This window comes from Cyanistes caeruleus, chromosome 21, assembly GCF_971803275.1.
Source record: "Cyanistes caeruleus chromosome 21, bCyaCae1.hap1.1, whole genome shotgun sequence".
Lineage (NCBI taxonomy): Eukaryota > Metazoa > Chordata > Aves > Passeriformes > Paridae > Cyanistes > Cyanistes caeruleus.
The window spans coordinates 877,210-892,907 of NC_141721.1; the positions used below are offsets into that span (position 1 = coordinate 877,210).

Consider the following 15,698-nt stretch of genomic DNA (forward strand, 5'->3'; position numbering starts at 1 on the left):
CCCCACCACCTCTGGAATGCAGCTTTCCCCAGAACAGCCAGGGACAGCTCCCAGATTTATTCACCACAGGAATTCTCTCCAAATGTTCTTGCTAAGCGATCAAGAAAGCAGTTTGACACTTGGAGAGTAAAGGTGAGTGTGAGATGGTGGCAAAGAGCAGGGGTGTGAAAATATCACTGCTCCCAACAATGTTCAGCAGCGTCCTGAGGGGTTTTGGAAAGCAAACTCGGCAACAAGAGCAACATGAAAGGACTATCACTCAATAGCTGCCTGAAATAAATGTTGGTTTTTGCTGCTATGAGGCAGCTGGGTTTATCCTTGTCAGGAATATCACACATGGCTGGCTCACAGTCTATTACAGAGGGGCAATGATTCAAACCAGGGCTCTCAGGGGCCAGCCTGTGCCATCTCTAACACCAAGTGCCACATACAGGAGCTGCTCTGCAGATGTATAATTAACACAAGAAATTTGTTTTCAAGCAAAATACCACTGTCAAAACATCCCAGTTCCTTTTCCTTATGTAAATAAGGATTTCTGCTTCATTGTAAGCCAGTACAACGTGAAGTTGTCCCCAGAATCCATCCTCTCCCCTCCATTCAGAGACAAATAGCTCAGCCCTCGGCAGGAGTGTCTCAGCTCATCATGATTTCAATTCCTTTGTGCAGTTTAAGCATGGCAGAACAGGGGAGAGGCTCTGAGAGGTAGAAATGAAACGTTCCCTGTTCTGGTTCATTCCCAAGCCCAGGAGAACAAGCTCTGGTGGTGCTGCTGAGGGTTCTGTGGCTCTGCACTTCGGGCCAGAGTGTCTTGGGCAATCCTGGAGCTCTCCTCAGCCTCCCTCGCTGCTCTGGGAGCTTTGGCTCAACCTGCCCCAGCCCAACTGGGGGTGCTGCACCCCCTTTGTGGGGCTGCTCTTGCAGGGCATCTCCAGCCCTCGTGTGTGCACACAGCCATCAGCCCCTGCACAAGACACTCCTCCTCTTCCAGACACATCAGGAGCTGGGAATTCCTTCCAAGGAGCTGTTCCAGGATTTCCTTTCCACTCCTGGCCAGTGTCCTCTGCAGCAGGAGCTGGGCCTTGCCCTGCCTGGCAGGGCTGTCAGGCACAGACCCAGCACAGACCCATCTCCACTGGGAGCAGCCCCAGTGTCCCAGCCACCTCCCCAGGCTCCTGCCTTGGCCATCAGCTCCGGTCTGACCTTCCAGAAAACCACCCAGAGCAGATGCCTGCCGAGCCCCATCTCGGGATATCACCATGGAGACAGAGCAGTGAGGCTGAAACCCTGCTCAGGCCAGCAACCAACATCTCCCCACTGCAATTCCCATTTCCCAGCCCTGCCAAAGCTCCCTGCTCGCTCACAAAGCTGCAGAGTCACAGCTGCTTGACACCTGTTTGAGGACTGGACTCACCTACGAGTCAGATTTACCCAAAACAGCACAAAGAGAATAAATTCCAGGAGCAGAAATGATGTTTTCCCTGCCTTGTACCACCCAGCAACCTGCAAACTGCAGCTCCTGCACTAAATGTAGAAGGCAAATTTCAGTGCAGCATTTTAATTTACAATATTTTCATCTCAAATGTATTGGAGTATTGTGATCTCAAGTGTTCTTTCTGATGAAAAAATATTATCTCAGTTATTGTCATTATGCAATATTTTCGTTGTGGAAAAATGGTTTCTCTTCCAGTCTCTGTTTAAAGCATTTAAGTGCCACTTTTCTGTTTACTGCATGAATATTTTTTGTGTGTTTAAGTGTGGAAGAAGCAAAAGCGAGCTGGCAGTAACCAAGGCACTGCTAAAATAAACACAGACCTTCCCAAAGTGCCCTACAGTCACAGACAGGATGTTCCCTGCAATGTTATTTCCACCTCCAGGCTTCATTTATTATTGCACCTCCTGGAAGAACCAAGTTTGTACACAGTCACACACCCAAGGAGAGAAACACAACTCAGAGAAACAGAAATAGGCAAAAAATAAAATAAAAACAACACAGAGAGAAGGATGGCCAGGAGAAATCAGATCAGCAGCTCTGGGTATTAAAAGGGCAGGAAATATGAAAGCAGAGAGAACACTGATGCTGCTGACACTCTTTCCCAGATTAAGCATATCTGACTCTTGCTGTCAGCTGGAGTAAGGAGATACAAAAGGAAAGCAGATATGACACACATTTGTGTTGCTGCACCAACTGAGGGAAGGTTTTTTCTGCTGTTTGGGTGAAGACAGAGCATCTCCTTCCTCCTGGTCCCTGTGAGGACCCCACACTGCCCAAACCCTCTGATAACATCACAGCCTGGCTGGGGGGGCTCAGAAATTTTTTATTTGCAGGTAAATAATTTGATTATTGATCAGCTGGCAGCTAATCAGCCTGGACTCACTGGAACATTAACTCCTGTACTGAAACCACTTGTTTTGAGCTGGCTTCTGACTGTCATTTCCCATTGCTTCAAAAACCACCAGCCTACACCTCCCAGGAGTAGCTGCAAGGGTTCCCTTGCAGACTTCTTGAATACATTTAGGACCTCTGACAGGAATTTATCTTATAACAATGGATTCAGGAGCCTAAAAATAAAATAATAATAATAATAATTAATAATAATAATAAATAATAAATAATAATAATAATAATAATAATAATAATAATAATATTACACCCCCAAAGCCTAGATTTTTCCACTCAATACCATTAGAGGACAATAACAGTGTGGAGACAATCACCTTGCTTTCCCAAGGCATTAAACTTCCTCACTCTTTTGCCCAGGCCAAAAGCAATAAGCAAACTGTCTGAACAGCCCCAGAGCTGCTGTTTGTTGGTGTTCCCTGGCAGGCTGGTGAAGCAGGAGCCCATGAGGATCAGTAAACAGCAGTTTGGAACAGGCTGGGGTGGCAGGGACAGGCAGAGGTGACAGCCCTGGCACTCAGAGCCTGGCACAGAGTGACACCAGCCCCATTCCTGGTTCAGCTATTAGGTGACGACAGGCTAATGGGGAAAATTTATACCAATTCCTGTCTAAGTGCTTCCAGAGTCACTGGGAGATAAAAGCTAAGAAATTATCAGCACTAGAAGAGATGGATGATCTTTGAATTGTGCTGCTTTTTCCTCAGTCTGTGTCCTTATAAAACTTCCCAAATGCTAAAGGAAAGTCTTGGCACTCCTGGGAGTTCCCACTGATCAGTTTGCCTGCTCAGATTTCTGTGTCTTACCCTCCTCTTTATTTCTCCTTCCAAACTCATCACTAGAACACTCCAGCGTTATCTCAGCAAATTTACTTAAGCAATTCTGTCCTACATATTAAATTTCTAGAAAATTTCTATTTCCCCTGTATAAACCAGAACCTATGAAGATGCCAGGCAGGCTTTGATAGCCCCTGTTGCTTCAGTAAAGGAACCAAACTCGTGGTTCTTACCTGCAGTCACCTTTGAGGAAGGGAATGAAGGTTAACCAGGTCATGCTGAGCAATAGCAGAATGGTAATTAAATGTTCTCATCCTCAGGTCTTGTGAGCTTATCTCCTCCTCAGCAGAAAACCCTTCCTTATTGTGTCACCCCCAAAACACCCAGCAAACAGGACATGTGTGCCATTCCCTGGGAGACTGGCTTGAAAATGAGAAAGGAAAGGGAATCAGGGAGCTCCTGATGCCCACCCAGGGCAGGGACAGGGAGGGACATGGGAGCAGGAGCCAGGTTTGGGCAGGGAGCAGCAGCAGCACCTTCTGCAGCAGCTCTGGGGACACCTGGAGCCAGTGAGGCCATGGCTCAGGTGCCATCTCCATCACACACACTGGGAGCTCCAGCACTCAGGAATTCTGAGCTTTGATCAGGAATTCAGAGCCGAGCACAAAATGTGCTCTGCAGTGTTTCATCCCCCCAGCCTCAGCTGGGAAGTTCTCTCTCCTTGAGGACATTTGACATTGTGTCTGAAGCTGCCCTGAACACACACAGACCCGGGAGAGGAACAGGTTTCAGGTGCAGTGACTCAGAAATGGTTTGGGCACAGATATTGTCCCAAGAGCTGGGCAGGCTCTGGTTCCTCTGGAAGGGATGGTCCCATCATCCCACCCCACCATGGCAGGGACCCCTTCCCTGTCCCAGGAGCTCCAAACCCATCCAGCCTGGCCTTGGGCACTGCCAGGGATCCAGGGGCAGCCCCAGCTGCTCTGGGCACCTGTGCCAGGCACTGCCCACCCTGCCAGGGAACAATTCCTGCCCCAAATCCCATCCAGCCCTGCTCTCCTTCAGCCTGATCCTGCTCCCCTTGCCCCATGCCCTTTTGGAAGCCTCTCTCCAGCTGTGTCAGAGCCTCCTCAGGCACTGAGCTGCCCCCAGAGCCTTCTCCTCTCCAGGATCCTCCTTCCCCCAGTGTGACCCCACAGCAGAGGGGCTCCAGCCCCCTGACCACCTCCTCTGGACTGGCTCTAACTGAGCACACCCTTGATTTGAACTAAACCACTTCCTTCTCACTTCACACGTGCTGCCTAAAAGCAAATTTATCTTTTATATTTTGATACCAGCGTGCCTTGCAACCCCGGACATTTGAAGCAGCAAATCTGAATTCTGGGGAGCAGGCTCGTATCACAAAACTTCATGAGCTACTGTAACTTGGAGCTGAGTTTTCAAATGATTTTCAAATGGTACAGCTGAGAGCAAAACACATTCATCCTCACCTTGTCAGCTTGGGGGCTGTCAAACAGAGCAGGATGGACACACTTCTCTCACACACACAAGGACTTGGCTCACAACTAGAATTAATTTCCCAGTAAAATACATAAAAGCAAAGTTCCTTCAATAAAATACTTTCAGATCTCTGAAAGGTTGGAAGGCAGTTTAAATTCTCATGATGCAAGTGCACTTGAACTCAGTCCTTTCCACTCGACTCTGATCTATTTGCTTTTTTGCATTTCCCACAGGACTTAGCACTCCAATTTTCCCTTGATGTCTGCCATTCCTGAAAGCCCAGAGGAAATTATAAGAATAGGCTAATACAGATGAAAAATGAAGCAATCAATAGGCACTAAAATGGAAAATTGCATACATGTATATTATATTAACAACACAGAAATACATCTTCCAGGAGACTGTACAGTAATTGTTGCAAAAATAAATCACACCCAAAAAAGAGCTTATTAATGTTATAGGAAATAATGTTGCTTTTAATGTAATTTTTACTGATGGCTTGCTAATTTACTTTTTAGTAGGCTGTAATTAGTAGCTTTTGCAGCAATTTAGGTTAAAAAAGAAAAATCAGAGGCTATGTAGGTCAACACCGACATTGTTTATGATTTTAAAATGGAAAAGAAATCCTGAGGGATTCCAAAGGCTGCTTTCCCAACCATTGTGGATTCCCAGCTATGCAAACCCTTAATTATGAGGGGAAGACAGAACTGGAGATGCTAATTATTATTTCAGTTCAGTATTGGGAAAGAGGGCAGAGCACCCAAGGCAGCCTCAGCTTTTACCAAACACATCTTGAGCAATTCTGCATTTGGTGGTTTCTGTCAGCACCCCCAGAATGACAAACAATGGGCACAGGACAGAGCCTGGAGCGTGTCCAGGGATGGGAACGGAGCTGGGAAGGGGCTGGAGAATCCCTGAGGGAGCTGGGAAGGGGCTGGAGAATCCCTGAGGGAGCTGGGAAGGGGCTGGAGAATTGCTGAGGGAGCTGGGAAGGGGCTGGAGAATCCCTGAGGAGCTGGGAAGGGGCTGGAGAATTCCTGAGGGAGCTGGGAAGGGGCTCAGGCTGGAGAAAATGAGCTCAGGGGGAAATTCTGGCTCTGCACAAGTCCCTGGCAGGAGGGGACAGTGGCACTTGGGGACATGGGGCAGTGGTGGCCTTGGCAGAGTTAAGGGAATGGTTGGACTCCATGTTCTTTGTTAAAGATCCCTTCCCCTGGAAAGGAGAAAATTAAACAGTTGACACGTTTGTCAGGAGGCGAAATCGTTCCAAAAAATTATGGGAAGCATTGAATTGGAATGATGTTCGGTTAATTTGAACATAATAATAAACCAAGAGATTTGCTTCAAGCACAGCTGGTAAAAGCAAAGCCCTCCCAGCAGGTACCAGGGGCTCTGTGGCACCAGAATTCCTGGAGAAGGCCTGAGAAACATGGGAGCCTTTAAATCCTCCTTGTCACACTGCACCCTTCATGCTCTGCCCCTGCTCAGCTCAGGGAACGGTGAGAAGCGTTTCTTCAGTCATTTGTTCAATAGGGATCACTACATTCATCAGATAAATCATTCAAGATATTATTGGTCAACTTTTGCTGCTCGAATCGCAAGGACAAAGACTGAGCTCCTGAGGATGTTACAGATGAAAAAGGTTGTGCCTACAAAAAAAAGCTTTGCCAAATCTTTAGCAGACTATTATTCAGCAACTCCTGTGCCCAAAGAGCTCCAGAGAAAGGCCAGCACAGAGACAAAATAGAGGTTTGCTTTCCAGCATCAAAATGGGGAGAAAATACATATATTTATCTTAAAGGTCGGTTCAGTCATTGAGGAGTTGCCTAGCAACCCTTCCTAGCAACACCACTGCGGGAAAAGCAGGGAGAGCACTCTCCTACAAGTCAATTAGAAATGGTAATTGGGATGGGAAGATCCCACAGCCCGTTCCAGCTCTAAACAACAATGATTTCCTCACTGCTGTCTTTTTAATCAGCAGCTTTGTAAATTCATCCCTCCCCCTGCTTTTCTTCACTTCTCCTTCCCAGGTACCAAAACTTTACAGCAGAGACATCAACAGCAACACCTAAAAGGGTGAAACAACTCATTCATCTCCAAATCAAGCACGGGCTTCTTGTCTTTGCAAAAGCAGCTCAAGAGACACAGCTGGATCTTCAGCCCCACAGCTGGAACTGGGCTGCTGTGCTTCCCACAGCTCCTCATCCTCCCCATCCTGGAGCTCACAACACTCAGGGAGGTGGCACTGCATCAGCAAATCACTTCTCTGGGCTGCAGCAGATAAGAATGGCTTGGGCTTTTTGTTTTTGTTTTTTTTTAAAAAAAAAGTAATTAAAGTGCTCGGTAATTTCATGTAATTTAATGCAATGTGTTCTGAAATGAGATTTGAAAAGTAAAAAGCCAGGCAAAAGCCTTGAGATGAGAATGATCACCTATTTCAAGCCTTTCATACTTGGATCTTTCAATCTCAGCAATGAAATTAAATGAAAAGAAAGAGGAAAGAAGAAAGTGATCCTGTGAGGGTTGGTGGCTGATTGGGGTTTAAACAGTCTCATTCACTGATGCCTCCAATACACAGTAATGACAAAAAATAGATTTCCTGCTGTCAAATGACCATAATTTTCTACTTGTTTACTCTTTCCAGAGCCAAAAAGCTATCTCCTACTTAATTCCTTGCAAAAACTATTCTATGCTTTCATCAGGATTTTTCCTACACACCCCTCCCTGATAGAACTTGCCACTAATTTGAGGGAGGGAGAGCACAGAACCACTTCAAGGCCTCATTAACTTGGCCATTAACTGAAAAGCTTTGCCATATTTTAAGCCCTTTGACGTTGCTCAAGACTCCCTTAAAAAAACCCCAAAATGTAATTATCTGAAGGGATTTTGTGTGGCACACAGGACACCTGCCAGGACAGGTTGTTTTCCCAGTTCCCAAGCCCTGATGGAGCTGGGAGCTGTCTGTTCCCTTGGGACACAGGGTGGGCTGTGGCCAGGGCTGTTTTCTGCTCGTCCTCCTTGGAAGAACACCCTCAGCTCCCACAGGATGCAGCTGCTGGGCTGGGAAACACATCTGGAGGTGTCTGACTTGGGGCTGAGGGGTGACATTGCACCTCCAGCAGCAGCAGCTTTATGACACCATTAAGAGAAAGCTCATCAGCCTGGTGGTGAATCTGCAGCCCCCTGGCTGACTGCAGCTCCCTACCCATTTCATAAAGCCCACAGCAAAATTCTCCAGCAGGAGCAGAAGGGGGGATAACCACAACTGTGTGGTTTAATGTGCAGCTTGTCAGAGCTGTTTGAACGTTCTGTGCAGCCTTTGGCAAGGAGAAGGCTCCCCACGCTTGCCCGAGAGCGATGGATTTGGTAAGAAGGTGGAGAATAAAAAAGCAGCCCTGCCTCCACAGCAGAGACGTTTTGATAGTGGGATTTTTGTGACAGATCCTGCGTCAGTGAGAGCTGGGAGATGGAGCTGCCTACACCTTCCCTTTCAAGAGAGCACAGCAAAAACACCAGGAGCACACTGCACCTCCAGAGCTGGCTCGGGAGAAAACAAACCCAGGCAGATTAAATGCTGCAACAGCAGAACCATCGATGCTGCAGGTGCCAGATCCACAGCAAGGGCCTGAGACAAGTGAACATTCCCAGGTGAACATGCAGGGATAAACCTCATCCCTCTTCATCCCCTCTCAGCCTCTGCAGGGATGGCTGGGGCTGCTCCCCATCCCTGGGTGCTGCTGCCCTGCACCTCCTCTGTCCCAGCCCAGCCTCTCCATCCCCAGATCATTCCAGGGATGAGCACACACAGGGGTACCTGTGCCCAAGCACAGCTCCCAGAAACAGAACAAACCTCAAACAGAACAAACCTCAAACAGAACAAACCTCAAACAGAACAAACCACATCCCCCAGCCTGAGCCACCCACACCCCCCGGACACAGAGCAGCTCCACAGCTCCCTGTGGTTAAATCACAAGTTACCTGCAATGCCATGGTCTGGAATTATGCAAATTCTGTGTCAAGAGGGCAGGGAGCAATTTCTGGCCTTTTTCCACTCCTGCACTGCTGAAACTGTGTTTGCTCATCCCTTAAAAGGCCAGAAAAGATTTTCACAAAATAAATGCAAAGGTAAGATTTGAAAGGTAATTTTAGAATTTAAATGAGAAAGCAGTGATTATGCCTTCAGCCCTTCAGGACAGAGAGAAAAGCTTTGGTACAAAGTTAGGTTGGAACCAACTCAAATCAACTATCAGAAAAAATAGAAAGGAAAGGGGGAAAACCCAAAGCCCTTTTCTGCATAAAAATCACAGAATAAAACACCAGTTCAAAGCCTGCCTTCAGTACAAAGGGAGAGAAGGCGTGGGAGGAATACTGGGGGGAATATTAGCAAACCCAGGTCAGTGGCAAAATCTGAGCCTCTGGGCAAAGCCTCGAGCTCTCCTGGAGACATCCACCCCCAGCCTCATGCTCATTCTGGTTTCCTCTTCTTTCAAACTCCCCTTCTGCTGAGGGTCCCGGGTTCCTAACGGGGAATTTGTGGAACACCACCAGCCCCTGCTTGCCCTGGAAATGAAGCAGGAGCACACAGCCCGTCCTGCCTGGGAGCCAGGGATGGGACTGGAGCTGTTTCCAGGGGCTGGGTGTGATCAGGGCACCAGGAATGTGCTGAACACCCTGCTCTGTCCCAGCACACAGCACCAGAGAGCTGTGCTCCAGCAGAGATCCTGCAGCACCAGCTCCCCTTCCCCAGGAGGATCTTTAGGAACAGCTTTTGCTGAGAATGCCTTTCCCTACCCCATCCCAAAGCACCCCACAGGACCCAGCCACTGCCTGCAGCACTCTTTCCTATTAAAGACAGCGGAACTGCTCAGCCAGAGGCTTCAGCAGGAGTGTGGGTGGTTATGGAGAGGGACTTTGCCAGCAGTTATGCAAAATCTTCACAGGCACCCAAATATTTGTCTAAAAGGCAGGGGGGAGAAAAAGAACTGACAACCCCCCCCCCAGGTTGGACTGTGATGCCCTGGGAAATGGCCTTTACCTGTAACACACATCAGAGGTGAGTGCAGGGCTCTCCTCCAGAGGAATGCTCCTCACACAAAGCCATTTACACCTGCCCTACTTTGGATGTGGAAAATACCCACAGCCCCTGGGGCTCGTTGGACTCGTGTGCCCCAGCCCTGGGACATCAGAGCCTCCTCTCACAGTGACAGGACACCTCATCCTGCTGTGCTGTCCACATGCAGAGAAGGGAGTTAGTGCCTGCAGTGACCACATTTCCTCCCTAAGGAATCTCCTTGGAGCGCCTCAAGAGGGGTTTAAAGCACAGGTCGAGAAGTCCAAGTGGTTTTTACACGGAAGGGATGAGACCTGAAAGGCTGCAGGGATGAGAAATGAGACTATTGTGGTTAGCACAACTGATCTCAAACCAGATACTGCGACAGAGAGAAAAGGATGGGCACGGTGTTCAAAGGCCAGGCATTTCTCAGTGTCTGTCAGCAGGAGTTCCCTGCAGCACCCTGGCTCCCTGTGCAGAATTCCAGCTGGGCTCACAGGCAAGCATCCTCAGTCCTGTTACAAACCACTGGGGGATCTTTTACTGCACCGTGTGACATCCCCAGGGCATCCTCCCCCAGTGCAGGGACCCTGCAGGGACAGACCCCATGGTTCCTGCAGATGGGGAGCAGGACTCCAGGAATGACTCAAGCCAGCCTGGGGCTCCCTTTATCCAAGAAAAATATTCTATACCTGTCCTCTGAGCAAAGCTTCCAGCCCTTCAGTCACAGGCCACATTCCCATTCCCTGCCTTCACACTGTTAACTCAGGATATACACAAATTTCTGCTACAAGGAACAGGCTCCAAGATTCTCAGAGCTGAATATTCTATTAATTTGAATTGGGACTAGTTGTGGTAAATTGATTTTTTTAATGTGTTTATCCTCTAAAGGGGCTTTTTTTTTTATTTTTTTTCCTTCTTAAATGCTGATTTGCTGAAACTGTGCCTATCCAATAGTCATTACTGAAATGCAGGGAAAGCTGCCAAAAGAAGCAATGCCTTCTGGACTAAACAAGGGATTTATTACTGAGCAACCACAGCACTGGGAAAAATCCATCACAAACTTATTGATTTAAACTGATTGTAAGTAATCACACACAATTTATATTAAGTGAAACATACTGCCATCTAATTTAGACTAAGTGAACAGAATGCTACTGCTCTGAATTCTGTTTAAATGCAAACTCTAATTGATACCCAAATATAAATAATTGAGACTTTCAGAAAACATGAATAAAATATTTTGTTATCTCCGTTTATTATGTATCAATAGATCATTTTTACCTATTTAAGACATGGTTAGACAGTAATTATTATATTTCAGCCTCAGGGCAGGTTCAATGGAATGGGACAGGAGCAGTGTGGAGAGAAGCACTCGATGTGTGGGATGCAGTTTGAGTAACTTCAACTTGATTTTAATAAATAAACCTCAAACTTTGCCTGCCTTCCACCCCAAATGTGATTAAATCAAGTTGTGCATTTACTCAAACATGGATCTCTCAACTCCAGGGGAAGCATCTGGGGGTGAAAATTGTGTATTATCACTGCAGCCCCCCAGATTCCCTGCAAGATCCCATTCAGGGAATTGTGCTTGTCAGCCCCTCTGCAATGTCACATAACTGGAACCCAGACCTCAGCAGCATCAGTCAGTCCCATAATTAATTTTATTTCTAAAGAAAAGTTTGAAGGTATTTGCTGTCCTTTTCAACTGTCAGCGTGTAAACACTGTCAGGAATTAAGAAAAAAATTAAATCTTGATCAGAATTCTCTCTCAGCTGGCTATTAACATTTAAGGATGTAGGAACATATCAGTTTTTATTAACAAAACCAGCTGTTTACAGCAGGAACACACCAGTGTGCCACACCTTCAACACTACACTGCCTCCATGGCTTTTAAAGACCAGAAGCCCCCTCAAACCTTTTCCTCTGGCAGTTCCATCTCAGGTAATTTTTAATTACAGACTGGTACCTCATTTCCCAACAGGATCACTTTGTGCCAGGTCACAACACGAACAACTTGGAAGATTCATCCCAAACATTGCTGCTGCAGGCTGGGTTCAGCCAGCTCCTCTCAGCTGCCCCTTTGCAGGGAGGTGCCTTTCAATGTGAATTAAAGCAGGAATAAAGTGCTCTGATGCTTTCTGTCAACTTGAAGTTTTTTAAACACTGCTCTAACACATGCTGCAGTTGTGAGTTTGGAGCTGGGCCTGCAAGGAGCTGCATGCACGTGGAACAGGTGCCCATAACTGGCCTTGTTACAATTCAATTAAATCCATTTCCAGAGTGCATTGCACCACTGGGCCCTGAGGAATTTCTTCTGCTCCTGGAGCTTATTAAATTGCTGGATAGCCTCCACAAGCTCTGCACTGAAACCATCATTTATTCCTATTTACCTGCTTAGCACGAGCCACCTGGTAGCTGTTCTTTCTGCTCAACCAGACTCTTCCATGTCAAAACTTCCCCCATTTTTACAATAATCTGGTTTTTAACACCAATCCCCCAATCAAACACTGCCAAACACTCCCTGGCAGCTGCTCTGAGATGGAATAATAGACCCTGTCCTGCTGGGCACTGCTAAATTGTCCCACACACACCCACAGCCCTCAGGTAGGACAAGCAGGACTTAAATCTGGAGGAGCTACTACCAGGAGCAAACCCTAATTCACAGGATTTTTAAATCAAAGTCACTGCCACTGCACAGCAGCCTTTTAGCAGAGGTTTTTTATCCCATCATGTGAACCTTGCCACATTAACCCCGTTTCTACCCAAACCAGGAACAGCTGCACTGCCCCTTCAAAGTGAGAAGAATTAGCAACTTAGAGGAGTAAGTATGAATCCTTTCTCTGAGGTGTAAAGTTACTTATTAATAAATAGAAGAAAAGCCTCAGTCAGAGATAAACTGTCACAAGGGAAGGAAGTAAAAAAGGTTTATTTTCTCAAGGAATGGCTAAGGTTGAGCAGGTACAGCTAGCAGTTTTTCTGCTGTGTTTTCCCCACTCTGAGTGGGAACACACCCTGTGCACCCAGGGCAAGAAGAACACTGCTTCCCACCTGCCCTGGGCCACAAGAACTCATCACTGTCCTGTTTTGGAGCAGACAGGAGACCTGCAGGATCCCAAGAAGCTCCTGGGAAAGGACCTTGGTGGTCCCTGCCCACCTCAGCTGGGGCTGGAGCCTCCCCCAGGGTGAGGCCACCCAAAGACAAACAAAGGCAGGTTTGGAGAAAGCCTCAGCCCATTTGAAAATGCACTGACCAGCCCAGAGCACAGTTCCAGGCTTTTAGAGAACGCAGCCTCCATGGCAAACGTGTTTTCTCAGGAGTCAAAATAAAGATGCACATGAAGCTTCAAACCCTGCAGAATCCATAAGTGCCTGAACCTGACTGTCAAACAGCAAAACCCTTTCTTTACACACAGATTCTGTCTCACCACAACTCCTGGGAAGCTGCTGCTGAGTTCAGTGATTCCAACTTTGCCTCACCACAAGCATTTTGTGACTTTATGAAAGCTGAAGGTTTATATGCTTGAGACACCTGGAGATTTTCATAGGTCACCACAGAACTCGGATGCTGAGCTCTTGCCAGAAGTTGGAGGAGTGAGCAGAGGCGAGCAAATATTTGAGGTGTTTAGCCCCAAAGCCCAGGAGTGACTGAGCACCTGCAGAAACACGAGGTTTTGGGAGGCAGCAGCACGGGGCAGCTTTTAAGAGGTGTGAGAACATCACCCAAGGCCTTTATCTCAGCCCTGGGTGCTTATGAAGGCAGCAGGGCACAGAGCCTGGCTGGCCTCAGGGCTTTTAATCACTGCTGTGATTTTATACCAACTCCAGGTGCAAAGGTGGGGCAGGAGGGGCATTCAGAGGGGCTGCTTTGGGACCAGAAAAAATATGAGATTACATTGAGATGGAAGATTGGTATTATCAAATCAATACTGTACAATAAATACAGCAAGTGAGTTAATCCAATTAGCTGAGTGGAGCAAGATCAGTGTGCTGGTGGAACAAAAAGATTGTGAGAGGCTGAAATTAAATGTACCCAAAAGAGAGGAGCAATGAAAACAACCCTCTAAAACAATGCCTTTGGTGACTGTGTGAGTTTGAAAGCTGAACCTGAGCACAGATGTCATCCTGGGATTTTTTGGAGAGTTTATCCCAGAGGATGGACAGGAACAAGTTTCTCCACAAGTGAAAACAGGACAATGCCAAAATCCTGCTTGTTAAACTGTTTGCTAAATACCTTTGCATTGTGATACACTGCCAAGGAATAAAACCAGCCCTGGAACACTGCAGCTACGTGCACAAGCTTATTAAACTCCCAGCACAGCATCCCCAGGGAATATTCCAGCAGTGGGATCGAGCAGGGAGCTGAGGAAAGGAGAGAGGAGGAACAGGAATTCCAGCCAGCTCTCAGCACTGAAATATCCCACAAAACACATCCCAGCAGCCCGTGGCCGTGTTTGCACAGCTCCACACTGCACAAGGAGCAGCCTGGAAAGGAAAACCCACCCTGAATGGTTAAGGGGAAGCTCATGAAAACCGATTTATGCTTGCACATATTCAAATTCTTGCCACACTGAGCATTTCAGCTTTTAAGTTTCACGTGCAAAGCCAAAATGTTGGGAAGAACACCATCTCTTCAGAGGATTAGGAATTAAGTGAACTGCACATTAGAGATAAAATAGTGGAGCGCTTGTCTTTATTCCTAATAATAAACATAAGGCATTAAGCTACACAGCATGATTAACTCCTTTCAACTCCTCACTGCTACTGCTGAGACAGCAGTGTGGTACTTGCACAGAGACACTACAGAAATACAGAGAGATTAGGTTAAAATTAAGTGAATTTAGGGCAGGCAAAAATGCTCCAGTGCAACCCAGAAGGGATGAGTCTTTGTTCCTGTAAAGAGCAGGTTTCTGTGATTAGGTTCCCCATTTATACAAAAACCCTAAACAAAGCAAACAACCAGAGAATACTTCAGTCTGTGAGATACAGAGATGCTAAAAATACAAACCACTCCAAGCATGAAACAATCAGCTCAACACATAGAAGGTGTCAGCAAGGCCCAAGACTTACCAGACCCTGGGGGACACAAACACTCTCCACAAGATGGACAAAGCTCTGTCCTCAGTACGAGCCATTATTCAGTGTAACACTGAATTCATCAGCTGCAGCCTGGCCTGGTTTAGGATGGCTGGAGGAAGAGAAGGAGCAGACCAAACCTTCAGGCTCCTCTGAAGCCAGAGGTCAAGGTTTGGAGTTCAGCAGCCCAAGAACAAACTCCTGCTTGTTTCCTCCCCTTGCCATCCCCTTCCACCTGTGGGGGAATCTCACCTGACAGCTGTTATCCATCAGATCCCAGCCTGAAGAGTTTGTTACCTGCCTGAGAAAACTGCAACCCTTAAAGCACTGAAAAAACCCTGGCACCAAAATCCCTCTGTTACAGCAGAGCTGTGCCCTGTCTCTGCACAGTCCTGGCTGTTCCACACCTGGGGAAGGAAGGTTCCACACCTGGGGAAGGAAGGTTCCACACCTGGGGAAGGTTCCACACCTGGGGAAGGTTCCACACCTGGGGAAGGAAGGTTCCACACCTGGGGAAGGAAGGTTCCACACCTGGGGAAGGAAGGTTCCACACCTGGGGAAGGAAGGTTCCACACCTGGGGAAGGAAGGTTCCACACCTAGGGAAGGTTCCACACCTTTCCCTGCGCTCCAGAGCCCAATGGGACCAACCCAGCAGCTCCCCAGGGACAGCTGAGCTCAGCCTGGCACAGGACAGCTCTGTGCTCTGCCCAGGGCAGGGCTGGGTGCCACACACACCTTCCCTGTGCCAGGCTGAGCCCGCAGGCGTTTGCCACCAAAACACGCAAGGCAGAATTAGAACTGATGAAAATTTTCCAGGCAAACATTGGAAAAAGGCAATGGATCCAAAGGAAAATGCTCCCTGGGATATACTCTGTCCCAACAACGGGGGCCAGAGACTCT

At 47.5% G+C, this 15,698-nt stretch overlaps 1 long non-coding RNA gene across 1 annotated transcript; it reads right to left on the minus strand.

Annotated features, from left to right (window-relative positions):
• Positions 1-2,304: 2,304 nt before the first annotated feature.
• LOC111937635 (uncharacterized) lies at positions 2,305-15,471 on the minus strand. The gene is made up of 3 exons (XR_002868682.2): positions 15,050-15,471; positions 14,792-14,909; positions 2,305-2,559 (listed from the first exon to the last, which is right to left on the minus strand). It is a non-coding gene; the product is annotated as an uncharacterized LOC111937635 (long non-coding RNA).
• Between the last annotated feature and the right edge of the window lie 227 nt (positions 15,472-15,698).